The following is a 20,232-nucleotide window of genomic DNA, read 5'->3' as shown; positions in this document are numbered from 1 at the left end:
GAGAGAGAGAGAGAGAGAGAGAGAGAGAAAGAGCAGTGTGTGTGTGTGTGTGTGTGTGTGTGTGTGTGTGTGTGTGTGTGTGTGTGTGTGTGTGTGTGTGTGTGTGTGTGTGTGTGTGTTGCCCTTTTGAACTGCCTCCCAGCACTGCAGTCTGCAACTTACAGGCAATAAAGTCCCCTGCACATTCCAATGTGCAGTAGACAGAAAGTGGGGTAATAGGCACTTCTTGCAGAAGTTACCTTCTGAAAAGGACTCACTCTGATGGCACCAAGAAGCCACTGTTCACAGAAAAAAGCACTGGGCCATTGAAACAGAGCAATGCACACAGGCTGGGTCTGTGCCTTCAGCGCTGAAGTCCACAGGACTTTGTAGCCTGCAGCAGAATGGGGCCCACAGCAAGGATGGCGAAGCAAGTACCAGGATGGAGAGAAGATCTGTGGCAAGAGGCCTACTCACAAAGATGTTCCAATTGCTCTACTCAATCAAAGGGCTACAGTTGAGATTCTTTTTTTTTTTCTGTCCTGGTTTTTAAGCCAAGAGATGTAAATTAATTTCTATACCCATGAAAGTGGGAATTTTTTTTAGTTGTGTTATGAGAAATGCAAAAAATGTTTTTGTACATATTGTGGTAACTCAACAATGGTCTTTATCCTGAAATCCGTCATGTACACGTGTCATTTATGGACACAATTAGGGTATGTTCCCTACTTTTAGATTGCCATCACAAGTACTCCTGATTTACACTAGTGCAGGTGAGTTCAGAGTCTGGCTTAATGTTTCATAAAACACCCAGAATATTTTACAAAGTTTATAACATCTCAGTCCCTGAATCTTCTCTCCTGTTTCTATCCAGGTTGATTTTTCTAATTGTACATCCTGTACAAACCAATGGCATGACAAGCTCTATAAATATTGCTTAAGCGTAAGAAAAAGCAAGGCCTCTCATGTATCTGTTATGGGTTGCGCTGACTCACTTGGGATAGAGGTGCCTGCAGTTGTTTGAAGGTTTGCTCTCTTGCATTTCTGTATGCTGCCTGTTCCTGATCCAGGGACAGGTTGTTACTTGGCATGGTGCCATCACACACTCTCCTTTCTCCTAAACCAGCAGCATTTCCTCATCACTTCCCCATCCTGAGAATTCTCGTGTTTCCTGATAATTTGAGGAAACATCTTTCCCACACTTCAAACACAAAAGTAGGAAGGGCATTTCACTGTGGTGAGACATCAGCTAGTGTGATGGTGTTTTCTACCATGTCACAGAGTTCCTACAGCAACAGAGCGACACTGTACAAAAGTAGCTGAATAGCGTGAATATCCTTTCAGTGCTATGTGTCAGTGTGCTGGGGTAGTGTTGTTTGAAACAGCTGTGTTTCTCCCATTCCCAAAATAACTAACACCATGGCCTGGAAATGAACATGGTGCCTAGACTCAGAGTTTCTAGCACTCAGGTTAGTGCATTACTCTGACGATCAACGTCAGACCCATCTGTCTCAAGTTTCCTTCTGCACGCTCCATCCATGTGGTACAAAGACAGCTGGAACTTACATCACAAAGCTGTAAAGGACCTGCAAATAATGAGACGCTTTTCACTGGCCTGACTCTATTTGGACTGAGTCCTGATGAACCAGAGGTTCAAAAGATTGTCTAGGGTTGGCTTTTTGTGGCAAAGTTCTGGGGCCACGAAGGAGGAAAGCCTGAGACTTAAATGTACTTAACCAATTACAAACTTTATTGACTACAGTCTGATTATATTATGTCTTTGATTAGTTTAAGACAACGTAGCATGCAAATAAAACATACATTAAAGAATATTAGTTTGCCTATTCACTTAACAACCCCTCAATTCTACTCCTAGTTCTTATTTAGACCTAGGTGTGATACCATTATACAATATGGTTAGTACAATACAACTAACTATTGCTAAGCTGATAAAATACATTAAGCAATACTTACAAACCCAGTGACAATTACGATACACAGACAAAAAACAACGCGTAGCATGCTCCAGATTCATACACCCTTTTGTGATTCGGTGGGCGGGAGACGGCCTTGGGAGATCAACCCCTCAGCCAGGCTGGATGATACGTGCCTTTTATCTTAGGGCGCAGGGTGCTTTATACTATAATTTTGACATCCGGTACCATATTAGGGTTATTTGATATCCGGTACCACATTAAGGTTCCTTCCTTGTGATATGACATCTGTCTCAAGGCATTGTGGTCAGTGCCTGATGCAGACATGACTGGCACACGTGAAAGCTAGCTATGGTTTTTGTTTCCCTGCTCCAGGTGCTTGTTAACTGATGTATAAGACAGCTCATTTCTCTTATTCCTATCTTGTCCTGTTTTTTAGTGCTTGTTAACTTAGTGTATGGGACAGCTTGTGTCCCTGCTCTTATCTTTCTGGCCCAGGTGCTTGCCAAGTTAAGTTCCATTTACAGAGCCTTGAAGGCCCCTGGCCCGGGTGCTTGCCAAGTTAAGTTCCATTTACTAAGAACACTGAGCACTCGAGGGACTTCAAGCTCTGTCTCTGGATCCACCTCAGTGGCCTGTGTTTTTCTTGTGAGGGGCTTTAGTGTGGCAGTATGGGCAATACCTGCGAGGCTGTGGTCAAAAGGACCTGCTACTCGACAAGCCCTAAATATGTTTTTATGTGCTCCTTTGTAAAAGAACACACAGCTGCTGCAAACATTTCCCTCACCTGTTATGTACATGTTTAGGTGACCTGCCAAAGGCTAACCTGGCTCTCCAGAAAGAAAATATGGTTGCCACAATTGTTTACAGTCAGAAAGAATTAGCGCTCATGTGCTCTGTTCCCTAGATGCATGTCTGGGCAGTTCAATCTGAGACAAGCCAGGAGGGGAGTTTAACAGAGAAGGAGGCTAAATGAGCAACTCTTGCTTTTTCTCTGCTTTCCCTGGCATGGCCACAGAACCAGAAGTGAAAAGATTTGATGTTCGGCCTTATGGCAGAAATCTGGCCAAGGCCATGTCCCGGGGCATGGCCTGCTTTCACAGAGCCTGGGTTCACTTCAGTGTGTTTCCACTGAGTTTGATTTCATAGCCTCTCTACTATGAAGAGACTATGGCCCCCAGTGAAAGCATGGTTGGGGGGGGTGGGGGGGCAGAGCATGCTCTTCTGTGTTAAAACCCAGAGGATGGGGTGTCACTAGGGCTTGTCCTGTCTCCAGCGCCAAGCATGCAGTGCCACACCCACTCTTTTCAAGCAGGTTTGTTAACAGAGGTTATTAAGCAACTAGAAAACAGTCTGAACTCAGTCCTTGGCCCCAGGGTCTCACCTTCCAGGGGTCTCCAGCACTTCTGCTCCTGGCAGCTTCCCACCTCAGTCCCTTGCTCCAGGGACCTATCGCAAGCGCTAGCTCCACTCCAGCATGGCTTTCCCTCCCCTGGGCTCGGCCTGCCTCAGTCAATTCCTTCTCCAGCTGCCCACTAGCTACTTTAAAAGGCTGAGGAAGAGTGGCCAGTTTTCAACCGAACACCCAGCTGAACAGGGACCTTTCCCAACCCTGTGAAAAGGAGCAAGTGAGCGAGGATGCAGGAGAGCGAGCGATGGCAAGAAGGGCTGGAGTGAGCAGGGCGGAGCTTTGGCGAAGGGGTGGGGCAAGGGCGTTTGGTTAGAAAGTTGGACACCATAGGCCCAGGTGTAGCCCAACCTACTTTAATTGGCTGCTTTTGTTTTGCCTGCTTTTATCCAGGGGATCTGGGCTTAGTTTATCCACAGGGTCCATCTACCTCATGACAAGGGGGCTTTATAGAGCAAAATATCCCCACACTGTATCATCAGTGGATGTGGAAGAGGCTACAGGGCTCACCCCTCAACCTGGTGGATCCCCATACCTGCCCGGCAATCCAGCTCTAATCCTCCCAAGGACTCTAGCCATAGGGTCCACAGAATCTTTAGTGTGCTGTATAGGGGATGGCTAATGTAGCTTGGGCAATATAATCTATTCTGCTTAAAAACTGGTACAGGAAGGATGATGCTAGAAGGCAACACAAAATCTATCGTCCCTCCCGGACACCATCGCCCCCATACGCAGGCTAGAGGATGGATAGAGTTAGTACCACACAGACACCTAACCCACTTTTCCCCATGAACACGCAGAGACCCCTGCATGGGGGTGTCCCCTCCGCACATGAATCTCATATGCAGTAGATGGGACCGGGCTGAATGATCTGAGGCCAGAGGGATTTCAGTACAGGTCAGCAGCTGTCTAGTGGGTCACAACGGATTGTGTTGTAGCTGGCTAGGAGGAATCGGGGGCTCGAACCCAAGCCAGACAAGTGAAATACAAACACGTTTTGCCTCATGCAGTGAGTGCTGGGGGAAGGGTGGGACAGTATTTTGATTGAGTTCGCTATTCTTCTGAATAACAACTCAAATTGTAAACCTGCCTATCTCCATCTTCCATTTTCCAAAAATTCAGGCTCACCCTAGCCCTCATCAGACAGCAGCAGCTGCTTTGCTGAGACACTAGATATTCTGCCAGCAGGCAATTTCTCAGGGGATGATGATGAAATCAGCTGTAACTGTCAGCCCTACATTCCAATTCAAATGCCTATGCTGCCATCTACAGTCTCTTCTGCTTTTCAGGAGACTCAACTCGTAAAAGAATGGCTGGGAGAAGAATCCTCATTTCCAAGCACAAGGCAGGATCGCGTAAACCCCGACTCTCATTGGGCCAAACTTACTCCCATTGACTGTAGGAACTAAATGTCTTTTGAGGTCTTCAACAATTGCAACCCCAGTTTAATTTAGGAATGTAGGTGCATTAAACAATTTGGTTTAGGAATGTAGGTGCATTCTGTGCATGTGCACGTGTGTTTGTTTCACATTTGGCTGATAAATCAGACCTGTATCTCGTTTCCTGTATTTATAATCATTAGGAGCCAGACTCACAACCCATTGCCTCTGGTTAGGCAAACACCACACTGCTGGTGGTAAAACAATATGAGGGTGGAGCGGGGGGGAACCAATCCATAAGAGAAGCTCATTTTCACATGGCCATGTTTCATTGAGGGAGGTAAATTCTTATGACTAGGGATGTAATAAATAATGAATACCTAACACTAATATAGTACTTCTCCTAGAAGGGCTGTATCCTCCTCAGATTACAGGTGGTGATACTAGCTCATAGGGGAAGTGACTTGCCCAAGGACAACCAGCAGGACAGTGGCAGAGCCACAAGTGAAACTCAAGCAGGGCTGCGGACAAAATTTGCCCCTGAGCAAGGTGGGACGGGACGGCCCTGGGCCCTTGGAAAGCACAGGGTCTCAGGCAGAAGGGACAGATGTAGGAGTTAACCTCCCCCAGCCAGGCCTTCAGCACTGCCTGACCCATGCCACTTGGAGCTCCGGGAGCAATTTAAAGGCCTTGGGGCTCCAGCCACTGCCACTCCCAGTGTAGTGTCAGTGGCAGCTGGAAAATCACCAGGCAATGGGACAGCTGCCTCTTGTGCCCCACGCCATCAGCGGCCCTGATCCCAGGTCTCTTTGTGAAGCGACACTGCCTCCCTGTAGCAATGTATGCTTTAAATACCCTACTCCTGCAAATGGACACATTTGCATAGAGCCATAACAATGGATGGCAATCCGCATTCTGTCCCATCCCTTCCCCAGTTAGGACTCAGCTGGTATTTCAGGAAAGTGGCATCTTGAAGCAGCAACATGCCAAGTTTAGCAGAGTAACTGTCTGGTTGATAGCCATAGTAAAGAGTGACTGGCCGTGTTTCATGGTGGCATAGTAAACATTGCCCTTTCTTGCTGCAAAAATGCAGTCAACTTTTCTAAAGGTCACTGTCTAGATAAAAACAATTGGGGCTGAATTTGCCCCCAATGTAACTTCAGTGAAATCAATGTATTTACACAGCGATAAATTTAGGCCTTATCCCCATTGGGAAGCAAATTACCCTTATGCGTGGAGTAACAATTGGTAGCAACACCTTTGATTAGTCAAACTGGAAAAAACACCAACTTTTTTTCAGTATTTATGGTGCGGGATTTGTTTGGTTAATTTGTTTTCTACATTTGAGAGGCCGTGTCTTGTTTGTTTTTTTGTATTTTACACAGTGGGACAGTGAAACTAGACTTTTACTTTGGTGTCAGCAAATTTCTAGTCAATTTTACTTTCAAGGTGTCTTACAAACAGGCAAAGAAATATTTGCTCATTTCTTATAGAGCTCTTTCCATGTTCAATCTTAAAAATAAAATAATAGAAATATTGATGGTTCTATCTTGTAAAACCTTCTTCAGGGCAAGATTTTAGCAGTCAGTATCCTTTTTAAAGCCAACGTTGGTAAAAGTCTTTGAATGTGCTTCTAGGACCTATGTTACTCAGGAGTTCAGACTGGATGATTTAATGGTCCATGATGGCTTTAAAAGCTATTCATCTATACAACTTGAAATATTGTCACAATTAAAAGTAGTTTATCTCCTAATTGCCTAGCCAATTTGTGTGGTTTGCCACCACATTTTAAAATAATGAAGTGTATTTTTTAAGTTGATGACGTCTCTTTAAATGCAGATGTCTTTCTAAAATCTTATATTCTTGTGTGTTCTTCACACACACAAAAATAGTGTAACACATTGGTGGCCCTGTAGGACTTCAGGATTGTGACTGTGCTGAACAACAAATCCATTCCCAATGTCACAGAAGCTAGATCCTCCTGCTTCAAAAGCACAGCCCTTTACCACTTGAACAAAAAGAGAATTGTGAGCTGCCTGCAGTATGGGGTCTATGACACACAAGAACTGTTCTGATTTCATTCTGTAGATGGCAGAGGTATGTATACATATACACTAACCAGTGCATTATTCTGTCTACACAAGACATGTTCAACACTAACTTGTATGCATGTGTTAGATACAATTTTACAAAATAAATACTTTGCCTTTTTGAACCACTGAAATGGACATCCATTTATTTTAAAGATACACTACATACAATTTAAGAATGAATAGATTAACAGCCACAGGCACCAGTCACAATGTCTAAGAACATTTTTTTATTTTAAAAAATGGCAAATATTATGTTTTGTTGGTTGGAAACACAACCCCAGCTCCTTATTCAATGGTCAGGTTCTGGATCCACAATGAGTCCATGAATCCAGGAAAACCTGGGGACAAAGACACCATTAATTGCTCTGCCCTGGGAAATTCCTGCTAGGAATTTAAACACAGTTCACAGCTAGAATTCTTCAGCCTGTCAGTCACATACCAGGAATGTGGCAACCATCAAAGTAATGCTGAATTAGCTACAGCACTGTGAAGCCCCATCACATGAAAGGCACTGCCTGCTGGAGCAGGATTTCAGATTCCAGCCTCATGAATTGAATTTCAGATGATTCCACCACACGAGGTAGCTGGAGGATTGCCATGAGAGAATTGAAAGGAAGCCAGAGGGGGAAATGCATTTGAGAAGCAAATAAAGTGACATAACTATTGTAATATGTCTGTATTTCCTTCCAAACGGTGCTCAAATTATTCAAAGGCTTGCAAAAAAAATGTATACTCCATGTGTACATGCTAAGATCTACCCTTTCCTGGATGGAATATGTCTGCCCTGCCCTAATGTAATCCACATATGTATTTTCACACTGGGATTTTCCAGAGCATTGGGCCAACCAGTGAATGCGAGTTTTACCATTGATTTCAACAGAAGTAGGGTTAGGCCAGTACTGAATGTTTTAGAAAAATCCCACCCTTAATATTTATTTTTCAACTCTCTCTAGACTTATGAAGAGGTCCCTTATGTTCTACTACACAACAAAGAGCAGAAGAGAAGTCCCATAAGCCCATGCAAATAGAGCTAAAAGGGGCTAAACAAAAGTGGATCTACATCCCTTTCCAGCAGCCATAGCAGTAGGCAAACCATTGACCCTTCCTCTGTCCATCTCATGTGACTCTCCCATCAGATAGCTCACACTCCACCGCCATGCTCTAGCAGCCAGGGACAGCATAGAAATGGAGACAAACATATTACCAGGACTGGAAAGGGAAGAAGGAGGAGTTAAGAAGCAAAGGGGCTCCCCACCTTTGGGTGGTCTCAGCTGTCTTTTGGTCATCTTTCCTAACATGTTCCTTGGAGGACAGCCCCTTGACCCTTCCCCAATAAAACTAACCCAGCCTAGCCAGGGAGCAGCCTGCGCAGTGAGGAAGCAGTGTTTTTGAAACAACCTTCATTGTTTTTATGCACTTTTAAAAAGTTAATAAAGCTCACAGTCCGAATGAAATGTTTCGATTTTATTGAAACAAACTATTTCTGGTGACCCAAAGCAATTTAAAGTCTTTTTTTTAATTTCATTTCATAGGGCATTTTGACAGGCTTATGTTTTGTTCTTTTTGGAAAGCAAGAAATTTCAAAACCACAGGATGATCCATGAAACAGGAAATCTGGATCTTGCCTGGTTCTATCGGTGACCAAATCCTGGAGGCCCTTTGCAGCCTGATTAAAGCAGGCAAGGACTCTCCACTGACACAAGACCCTCTCTCTCATAATGCTCAGATCGTTAGTGCAGTCACTTTACAGCTGATGAATGTTGTGTTAGCACACCCCTCCACCTATCCCTCCTCCCATACAGAAATTTAGATTCATGTCACCACTGTCCTACTGGCCTTGGCCTCCTTACTTTCCAGCTGGCCTAGATCCCCTTCCTGTCCCAGTTAGCCTCCTACCCTGTTTTCAAAATGTACCCCTACCTTTCAGTCTTCGGCAGATCTTAAAACAGCAGAAATGTTGGTGCAGCTTCTCTTTGCAGGGTAGGCAGAATTCCTCAGAGATGATGGGTAGATGTAGCCGGGGAAGCTATGAGCCTTGTGCTCATCCATAAGTCATTCTCCTCCCCATAATAAAGAATGGGTAGAGGTAGCTACAGGGGCAACCACAGCTTTGAGGTAACACCATTGACACCCTATCTCCTATCAGAAGTGGTGAGAAGATTCCTCTGGTCTCCACAGAACCCCTGGTCCCATGCTGGTGTAGATAGACTTGGTGTCAAATAAGAGGGATGCTCACACACCTTCCTTTCCAGAATTTGCACTAACTGTATTATGTTTGACTACTGTAGCTTCTACTAGCTGCCCTTTAAAGTAAGACTAAAAAGGCCCAGCATACACAATCCAATTTTCCTGGTCATTCATGCCACTAATTTTCCCCATGCCTTCCCACCCCCAGTACAGAGAGCTTCTGTGTCCTATTTTTCAGGACACTTTTCTTTTCTGAGAAGAACCACAACAGAACCTCAAGATATCTGATTCATGGGACATGCTCAGATACTGCAGTAATGGGTGGCGCACAGATAACTAACTAGAATTTCCTATCAGTACTCATCTCCAGAACTGAAGGGGACCTATTTTGCCAATATGCAGCCAAAAACTCTCACAAGATATCAAGCTAAAATTGCAAACGTTTCCTGAGATCATCAGACCTTGAGAAATTTCCACCATTTCATGTATCTGAAAGGTTGTTAGACGGAGGAGGGACAAAAATTGTTTTCCTGAGCCTCTGATGGCAGGACAAGAAGCCTGGGTTCAAATTTCAGCAAGAAAGATTTAGGTTGGACATTAGGAAAAACTTACTGTCAGGGTAGTTAAGCACTGGAATAAATTGCCAAGGGAGGTTGTGGAATCTCCATCACTGGAGATTTTTTAAGAACAGGCTAGACAAACACCTTGATCCTGCGATGAGGGCAGAGGACTGGACTTGATCACTTCTCGAGATTCCTTCTAGTTCTATGATTCTACGCTTTGCAGCCAAACTCTTATAAGGACAGCTTGAATCTTAACCCACATCCTCTTCCTGGTATGGCCCAATCTGAAGTCTGTATCCCATGGATGGGCAAATACCAGTGCACGGACTGGTTCCAGTCCTCTAGGGAACTGCCACTGATGGACTGCCACCACTATATTTGCCTGTGCCTCTTCAGGTACGGACCATTGCATCTTCTGTTTACTGTGGATCACCATTACTGGCCAACAAGTACTGAAGGAAGTGGTGTCCCAGTACATGCCTTTCCTGATGCCACCATTGGCCGGGAACGGTGATCTGCAGGCAACGGAGCTGCAATAGCCCTTACCGGCAGAGGAACAGGTAAATATAGTGGCTGCAGCCTACCAAGGGCTAACCCTGGAGAACTGCTGCTATTTTATTGCCTACTCCGCTCTATCTAGACACTTGCCTTCACACAGCTCACCTGTCTACTTTCTTCTGCTAGTGGGCTTCAATATTTTGAGGACTTCTACGCTGGAGGCTGACTTGATTGTTCCAGAGAAGGCCTCATGCTCAATCAGATCTTATGCTCCATTTTGCTCTTTTCTGTTTCTTTCAGTTGCTGCCAAGTTTCTTATCTGAACAATGAAGGAGTTTCTAGCGTCCCGGTGATATGGGCAGTTCATGCATTTTCTGGGAACCCAATTGTGGGGTGTGTGCTTCCAGGACACACCTCCTTCCGAATACAAATTCTGTGAATTAACCACTGTGCTGTTTATCGCTTCTGGCCCAGCCCTGATCAATGGTGATAAGTCTGACAAACTCCAACACTGAGAGTCTGAGAAGCACAACAGGCCCTGATAGTTTCCATCTCAGTGGTGTAAGTCAGTCGGCGAGTGTTCCTACTAGTCAAGTTACCAGGACTGTGGCAGGGCTGAATAAGCTGTGGAATTCAGTGTAAAAAAGGGACAGATACGATTCATTATTGGCCATTATTTCTTGTGGTGCAGTGGTACGGACAGGGGAGGGATAACGAGAGGCATCACCAGCAGCCTTTAAGCAGACTGAGGGCAGCAGAGAGAGCTGGTCCTGGCCCACACCAGACAAGGTGCCCCACTTATGCAGTGGTGCTGGGATCCAATCCCTCGTGCTATGCTTGTGTCAAACCCCACTCCCACACAACACCAGCTCTAGAAAGCAAGAGAGGGCTGTGGTCGCTGTCAGCACAATACCAATCTCCAGGCCTCCAGTCTCTCTGCCACATTCAGCTTCATTTCACCAATACTATCCCTTTTGTTGCACAAAACACAGTGAAAATGATGCCGCAGTGTACAGGCGTAGCATTTCCACCAGCACAGGGTCCCACCGAAGAATCAGAACAATGAGCCACATTCCCACAATGGGCCAGATGGATGTAAGCCTTTAAGTCCCAGATAACACCCCGCAAACAGCTTGCATGTGTGGACATTCACACATGCATGCTGCCTCGAAGGGATCTCGGATCCGGTGCCCCATTCATAGAGTGATGAACTGGCACCGGCACTTACACCTGTGTCACCCCCGCTGAGTGAACTGGATTCTGTGCAGCATCAGCTTGTGCAATTTCCTTTACTGGCTTGGGAACCTAATTTTCTAGTTCAAAGCACTAGTAGGTGTGTTAGCACACAGTCCGTCTGCAGGCACTGCCCGCAAGCCCTGCTTAAACCCTAACCAGTACTTTTCTACCGGCTTGGTAACCTGAGCAGTGGATCTATGGATGTAAAGTTTGTTTGAAATGCATTTTTTTTTCAGCATAACAGTCACCAACAGCAGCAAGGTGGACAACCCTGCTGTCTTAGAAAGATTAAACTGCATGAAATGGCAATTGCTGTGTCCTAACAATATCTTGTGCTGACACAGGGGGCCTGAAAAGGCAGTTCTTAGCACTGGCTAGTTAAGCTAAGTTCAGACACAGGTCAGCTCTGGGGTCTATCAGAGCTCAAGAAAGAGTCTCTGGGTTAATACCAGAATCCGGCCCTTACTCATAACAGATTCCAGCTGTTCATGTACCAATCCCACTATTTCTACTGCTGGGAGGCAGGGGAAACATATTCACACATGCTTTGCAGAAGGGAAGGTCAAGTGGGTTTCTGAAAATAAGGTTCAGTGAATGTCAGAGGCAGGCAGGCTTTTAACTAGAACAGTGAAGCTTCTGTTGCTTGGCTGGCTGCAGCCAGTTTGGAGGTTAGATGGATAAGAAAGCTGTCTCCACGCAGTAAGCCCATCGGAAACCCCGGTCACAGTTCCTGGCTGCCTACTGCAGAGAGGCCCGTTTGTGACCCCAGAGATGTGAGTTACTTTTTCCTCATTCAGAGGTTAATGGGATACACAAGCAAAGAGTATGAATACATGAGCCTTAAAACGTCATACACAGTTTAACTACTTCATTTTTCTTGCTTCCCGCTGTGATGTAGGCACCAGCCTTTCACTTATATTTTAGCAGTGAGAAACCCGAGACAAGGTGGCTAATGGTCTAGTTTCCACAAGCTGAAGGAAAATACATGTTCTCATCACCTCTGATAATCAGACCACCAGTGATTTACTTGCCCAAGACTATAAGCAAATGTCCAATGGGATTTTGGCACCCAGCTTCTTTAGGCTCCCTTGAAAAATCACAGCCCAAGTCTCTTTTCAGTGAGATGCCTAGATAGTCTCAAGAGCTCAAAAAACAATGGTGCCCCTTCTTCTGATAAACACGCACACTCTGACAGGTCTCACCCCCATGCGAATAGTAACAGATGTCTGGAACCTTGCAGGTTGGCTTTTCAGTGGCAGAGAAAGCAGTGATACAGAATCTGGGTACATTCGAAGTGCGTCTTGCTTTATTTACACATATACATCAGTCGAGGAATGGTGGTGGTCAGTTAACATGCAGGGCATTTCCTGCTTTCAGGAATCTCAGCCCAACACCAATGCCTAGTTCCCAGAGAACCACTCTGCCTCCAGAATTGACTCTAACTGGAATCCCAACTTAAGTTCAAACTCTCCCTGCTGCTCACACAGCATCCTCTCTCCCAAAGTTGCCCCTCTATAAAACCTTGCATAAGCCAAAAACTAAGAACACAGCATATCTTCTCAAAAATTCGCTTGCATACGGACTAGGAAGATCATGCATGCTACTTAGTGACACCTGTCATAACAGCAATAATCATTTCATTGACTATTCAAGCTAGTTGAAAAATATGACCCTCTTCACTGCCTACATGTATTTAAAATATTTTGAAGACCTCAGCATGCTCAGAATTTTTGAAGTTGGCCACAACTGCTAGGGTGAGTCTTCAGCTCCTCTGGTTCTAAGCACATAAGTTTAACAGTCATTGAAGTAATGGCTTTATGGATGACACGAAGTTGATCGATTAGATGTTAGGCCCCTAAGGGACCTCATGCTTCTGGGTGTTAAGGTGCAACAAAGGCTTAATGTTCAGTGAAAAAGAAAAGAGAAAACTCCGCTCATATGGCCACCTGCATGTCAGCATTTGACATCTGACCTTGTGTGACAGATACAGGTCAACAGATATTATCTTTAGGGATATTGGAATGTCTTTTGGATGAATGTAATAGCAAAGATTGTCTTAATTTCTCAGCCCACTGATGAACAGGATCTTATCTAGTGCTGAAAGAAATTGTTTATCTTTCCTAGAAGAGTGGAAACAAGCAGATGCTAAACCAAAACAGATTTTCCCACTTTCTTGTACCAGTTCTATGGCAGCAGAACTTCATTGCATTGAAACTGGAGAACCAGGCTTAGAATCTGCAATCCAGTCCTCCACACACCTCGCTTTCTGGCACCAGAAATGTTCAGTGTCCCAGGTGCAAGCCTGTACCAATGTCATACTATAATAGATCCTGAGCTGATGTAAAATTGCCTTCTTCTATTAACTTCAGGTTCAAAACTAAAACCCAATGACTGTCTGGTGGTTCTAAGGGGGATATAATTTATTGGTTAGATCCTTCACTGGTGTAATCAGTGTACCTTTCTGTAACTGTCCAAAATGGTAGCTTAGTAGGATGTGTTTATATTTTGATGGACACTTTTCCTGCTCCCATTCAAATAAACAGTGACAAATCCTCCTTAACATTGTTGTAACCAGGGGTTTGGTCAAGTGGCTGATACAGAGCAAAACGTGCAAAAACTGCATCAGGTGAGTTCTGCATGGTTTCTGTTATAATGTCAGAACCCCATTGAGCAATCTGATTTTCACACAGGTCCCTTACACTCCTAAAGGGTACTACTGAGGAATCAGGGCCTTAATACCAAGACAACGTGTTTGCATGACCTGTGTCCTGAGTGAATCACACCAGAGATTTTCACTGAGTTTTATTATAGGCTTATTTACATTGGAGCCTAAAGCAAAGCTCAGAGGCTATCAAGAGTGGGCTATTCTCTTCCAGGCACAAATAATTTCAGCTGTATCGCAGAAGGAAAATAATCACATGCTGCTAATATGTCAAGTACAATTTTGGTACCATAGGACCAGATAGAAAGTCTTGGTTAAATTGCAAAGCATGAGATCTGACAAGAAAATGAATTGTTCAGGTTAATTATTATTACATTGTATTGCTGTAGCACCCAGGATCCCATTGTGTGAGGTGCTGTACAAACACAGAACAAACAAAAAAACCTAGCCCCTTCCTCCAAAGAGTTTACAATCTCAGGATAAGAAAAGAGACGACAGGTTGAGACAGACAATGGAACGTTAAGTGTAAGGGACTGGACTAGCAGACTTTTCAAGGTCCCTTTCAGTCTTATGATTCTAGTGAGTATAAGGGGACAATGAAACAATATTTGTTGCAGCAACAGCAGCCTAACCATTGTCAAGTGACTTGTAGAAATCAGGGCAAATGAAAGTTAAGGACAAATATGGAACACTTCACGAATTTGTATGTTATATAGAATGGAGCTTGCCTGCAGGGAAGAGGGATGGTCTGGAGACTAAAGTATAGACGTGGTAATCAGAAAATCAGGCTTCTTGTTCCATCTCTGCCAAATACTGCGTGTGTCCTTGGGGAAAGTTACATAACCCCTCATTGCCTCAGTTTCTCCATCTGTACAAAGAAGGTAGCAACACCATAATGCTCTCACAGGTTTTTGCAGTGCTCATGGCTAAAGCAATGAGTGCTGTAGAAATGCCAATCTACTATATATTTGAGAACGTTTGTGTCGGTCTGTCTGTCCATCTACCTGTCTGTGAGTCTGTTCAAGAACTCCTCCTAAATGATAAGAGCTAGAACCACCAAATTCAATATTCAGCTTCCTCCTATCATAACTTAAGATAAGGGTTGGTTGTGCCAGGACAATGGGATGTGCCTAGCACGGGGGCGGTCTTCTGAGGGCAGAGGCCTGGATTTGATGATCTCTTGAGGTCCCTTCCAGTTCTACCATTCTATAACTCTAGAGGGGAGGGAGTAGCAAGGGGCCAGAGTTGAGGACTGGGACAGCTATAATCCCATTGGAGTGGCAGGGGCAGGGATGGAGAAAGGGATAGCTATCTACTATATCTTTGAGAGAGTTTGTCTATTGGTGTGTCTGTCTGTCCCTTAGCCAAGAGACATGCACCCTTCTCCTGGCTGCACCCACTACAACTACAGCAGCCATGGGCAGGTGCTTCTCACCTGGCCCCAACCTGCTGCAGTGACAGAGAGCTGGTGTTGTCCCCTCTCCCTGAGGCACCCTGCATACTGAACCCCTCCTCCCCAACCACACATGAGAGCAGTGATTTAAATGAAGAAAAACAAAAATGACCCGAGCAACTGCAGGTAAATCTCCCAGTAAATAAATACAGAGTAAACTGTTATACAGCTGAAGTATGCAGTAGGCTGACACTAATTTCACAAAACTACGGGAACACAATGGGATACAAGCAGAAGGAGAAAAAAGGATTGTGTCAGGCTGACTTTGGCAACACATACAGTGAAATCCCAGCCATTCTCTGTATGCATCACATAATTGTGCTGTGCTGAGGGGCCCAGAGATTGCTCCATGTGTTCCTGGGGATGGGAGGAAGCCAAGACCATGGCCTATAACTCAGTGAGTTACAGACAACACTATTATTGGTTTCAGTTTGTACTTCCCTTCACCTCATCCCCACAACAAGGTTCTGTTGATGGGTGTACAATTCATCCCCTTGCTTTCCAAAGGGTAACATGCCTCTGCACCACATCTAATGCATGACTGTATCTGACAGGGTATAAACCTAAAATTAGAGGAATACACAGAAGATTAGCTCACATCCTAAAAAATCCTAAGTATCACCCACAAACAGGGGCGGCCTGTGAGGCTAGGCAAACTAGGCAGTTGCCTAGGGCGCCGCCGGCTCGGGCACCCGATGATGATGTCACGAGGCGCCCTGGCACCCCGTGATTATGTCACGGCCATTGATGGCCATGCAAGCAGGGGTGCCGATTGCACCTTCTTCCTGGGTGCTAGCTGCCGCAACCAGCCTCAGACTATCCTTGCCCACAAAAGCAAATGTTTCAGGAAGAGAGAAAAAATAAGCGTTATGGGCATAGCATAGCTATATGTTAAGTCAAAATGGAATCTGAATCCACAACTACATGTAAACTTTATATTTCTAGATGCCCCTTGGTTTGCATCCAAAAATGAAAGCAACAGAAATTTGCACAAGCACGTGAGAGTGAGGTGGAGGGAGCAAAGGATTAGAATGAGGATGATCAAAATAATTTTCCATGCCTGCCTTTCTATTAATAGAATCATAGAATCACAGCACTGGAAGAGTGTCCAGCCCCCTGCCCAAAGTAGGATCAACCCTAACTAAATCATCCCAGCCAGGGTTTGCCAAGCCGGGACTTAAAAACCTCTAGAGATGGAGATTCCACCACTTCCCTAGGTAACCCATTCCAGTGCTTTACTACCCTCCTAGTGAAATAGTTTTTCCTTATATTCAACCTAGACCTCCCACACATCATGGCCTACTTAGGAATAATGCAGTCCAATGCCACACAAAGAGTTCATAAAGAGCTTATAAAAAGGGAAGAGGCTGTGCAGAGTTTAAAACTGCAATAAATAACTTCAAGTGATGATTTTTGCCCTACTACCCATAACTAACTGATCAGTCCTACTCCCACTTTTAAAACAAAACAGCTGAGCAAATTATTTACCTGGAAAGTAGAGGTATGGGAACAGGTTCAAGAAAGGGAAAGGAGAGGTCAACCATTCAGTTTGTCAAAATAATCATTTCCCAGTGTTAAGGCTTATTGTCTAACGGGTACAACAGACTCTACATATGCTCATTGGATCTTACTTAGCTAAGTGTGTTCAGCATGCAGAATAGATTATACTCTATTTAGACAAGGTGGTTTTTTTGCACTTGTACATGTAATTAAATACATGATACAAAATTAAATACAAAACCCTGCTGTGTGGTTTTGGGGAATTTGTGACCATGTTATTTCATTGGAGTTGGAAGAAAAATGGTAATTATTTTTCTCTGTTTTTTTTTAATTGGGAGAGTAGGTAGGGGTTTTTTTGTTTGTTTTTTGTGTTTTGTTTATTAACTTATTGCAAAAAGTTTTGGTTTCACAATGAAAAATGAAAATCCAAATAACTCTTGGTTTCTGAAAAGCCTTTTTGGCAAAAATATTCTGGTTTGGTTAAACTGTTCATGTTTCAAAACTGACTTTTTTTTAAATGTTAATAAAAAATTTTCCACTTTTAATATTCTGGTTTTGTTAAAAAGCTACCGCAGTTTTCCCCACAAAATTTTCATTTTTGTAAAAAAAAAATTCATGTTATGATGAACAAAGGTTTGAATTAACACATTTTGACCAGTTCTAGATTTTATATACAAAGAGCAAGATTTTCTCCAAGCACAGGTCTCCAGTTCTGTAGCTGGCAAATAATTGCAGGCTTAATTTTATAACCACAAATTCTGGTAAATTAGCTAGCTAAGCCACTAATTTGCAGGTTAAAATTATTGAGTATGAATAACTGCAGCTGTAAAATCGTGCCTGTGAAAACCTGTGAGAGGCTGGGTTGCATATTTGTCTCTGTGTATGTATATGTGAATGGGAAACTATTTCAGAGACGAGAGCAAATTTCCCTTCCTTGGCTTTATAACCCTCCATGCATTTGCTTCAGACTAGCTTAAGGCCTTTGGATGGGATTGTTGAAATGACTAAGAATATGTCCACAATAAAAATAAATAAAAATCCACAGCAGTGAGTCTCAGAATCTGGGTTTGCTGACTTGGGCTCCTGGGGCTCGTGCCTGGGGCTAAATGTAGCAGTGTAGATATTCTTCCTTGGGCTGAAGGATGGTTTTGGAAATCCAGTAAGAGGGGAAGGTCTCAGAGCTGGGGCTCGAGCCTGAGTGGGAACATCAGTACTGCTATTTTTCACCCCATAGTGCAAGCCCTGCGAGGCTGAATCAGTTAAGCTGAGCTCTGACATTTACTGCTGCAGGTGTCTTTGCAGCGTAGGCGAGTTCATACAAATTACATGTTTTGGAAAACGTCACCATTTTGTCTCCCTCTGCTCACCACTCTGTGCCTGAACAGAGGTGTGTAGGTCAGATAACAAATGATGCTCCAGTCTCCCCACTCTCTAGACTCACTCCTGCAAGGCACAGAATTCTCTCTCCCCAATCCAGAAAAGCACTTAGCAACAGAATAGCCGCAAAGGAATCAATGGGACCGTGCCTCTGTTTCCCCACCTGTAAAGCGGGGTTAATGATCCTCAACTCCTTTGTGAAGCACTTTGAGGTCTACAGATGGAAAGCACTAGGAGTTAGAGATTGCAATTATCACTAATAAGAGAAAGCAGGTGCAGTCCACTCACCTACGGAGTGTGGTTCACTGTCCCATGCAGTAGTACGTAGACCACTAACAGAGAGAAAGAAAGGGCATGCTCCACAGACTTAGCTGAGAGCCAGTTGCCTTTTGCTGAAACAGTAGAGGCTCATGCACGCAGCTCCAGAGGTCACAAGTTGTGTTCCGCCTGTCGGCATTATGCATAATCTTAAATGCTTTACTCAGCATCCTCAGAATCTGGCCTTTAAAGCAATTGCCCCATATTTTGCAGCTCCTTCTCTCTGGAACAGCCTGACTCTTCTCTCTTCATTTCATCGCTAATCTTCCTGAAAATAAAGCATATTCCGGTGCCACACCTCTTAATTTGTCCCTCTCAATTTAATGTGGTAAATTTTATACATCAATACTTCAAAACAGCTAGTTCAGGATCTGGTTGGCATGAAAGACACTCAATCAAACTCCACCTCTGCAAAGAGACCCACACTGTTGTGGATTTCTTCATAGGTGATATTTTGCCATCTCCTGCAAATGATTTGCAGCTACTCTATAGGCCATACCAGCTGCTTGCCCTGACATGGGACAACGTACTCTCTCTCCCATGCACTTTAACAAATTGACAAGCAGGACACAAGGCAAAACATGAATTCGGCTCTCATGCACGCTCGAAAGTGTCAATAGCATTTAATGGGACCATTCCAAAGCAATCTGTTTGAAGTTCACTTTATATTTTTTTTCCATTACCCTGCAAGCGTTGTATTTCAGTAGCCACCAATGAAGTAAACAATTATATTGCCAGCAAGCAACCACTGCTGTAAACTGAAATCAGCTCATGGCCTTAAAATATATAGTAGCGGATAGACAGAAAAGTAATCTCTCACTTCTGGAAGCATTCCTGCTTTATACAGGTTCACTTCCAAATGCAGGAAGAAAGTGTCACGGAGTAAGAGGCTGAAAGAAGAGTTCATGGCTACTCTAACAAGAGATAGTTCCTCTAAATTACACCTGTCCTGTGTTTTTAGAGTATCTCAGCTGAACATTCAACTCTTTTGCTTAAGCAGGAAGGTTCATGGCCTTTCACCTCTTTAAACACATACACTCAAACAGACACGCATGCTTTTTTACCTGTTTTCACACACACACCCCAAACACACCCTCAAGTATTTCTAAAGCACCACACACCCCAAACACACCCTCAAGTATTTCTAAAGGACGTTGTTAAGGGCCCAAAAGTAAACAATTCCGCTGTGTAGGAAAGATAGAAAATACGGCAAAAGACCAGCTTGGCTTAACAAGGAGATCTTGCACGATCTCAAAATAAAAAAGGAGTCCTATAAAAAATGGAAACTAGGACAAATAACAAAGGATGAATATAGGCAAGCAACACGGGAATGCAGGGGCAAGATTAGAAAGGCAAAGGCACAAAATGAGCTCAAACTAGCTACAGGCATAAAGGGAAACAAGAAGACCTTTTATAAATACATTAGAAGCAAGAGGAAGACCAAGGACAAGGTAGGCCCACTGCTTAGTGAGGAGGGAGAAGCAGTAACAGGAAACTTGGAAATGGCGGAGATGCTCAATGACTTCTTTGTTTCGGTCTTCACTGAGAAGTCTGGAGGTGTGCCTAACGTAGTGAATACAAGCAGAGAGAGGGTAAGTTTAGAAGATAGGATACACAAAGAACAAGTTAAAAATCACTTAGGAAA

This window comes from Pelodiscus sinensis, chromosome 2 (genome assembly GCF_052426305.1).
Source record: "Pelodiscus sinensis isolate ZL-2025 chromosome 2, ASM5242630v1, whole genome shotgun sequence".
Lineage (NCBI taxonomy): Eukaryota > Metazoa > Chordata > Testudines > Trionychidae > Pelodiscus > Pelodiscus sinensis.
This window is presented reverse-complemented; position numbering follows the sequence as displayed.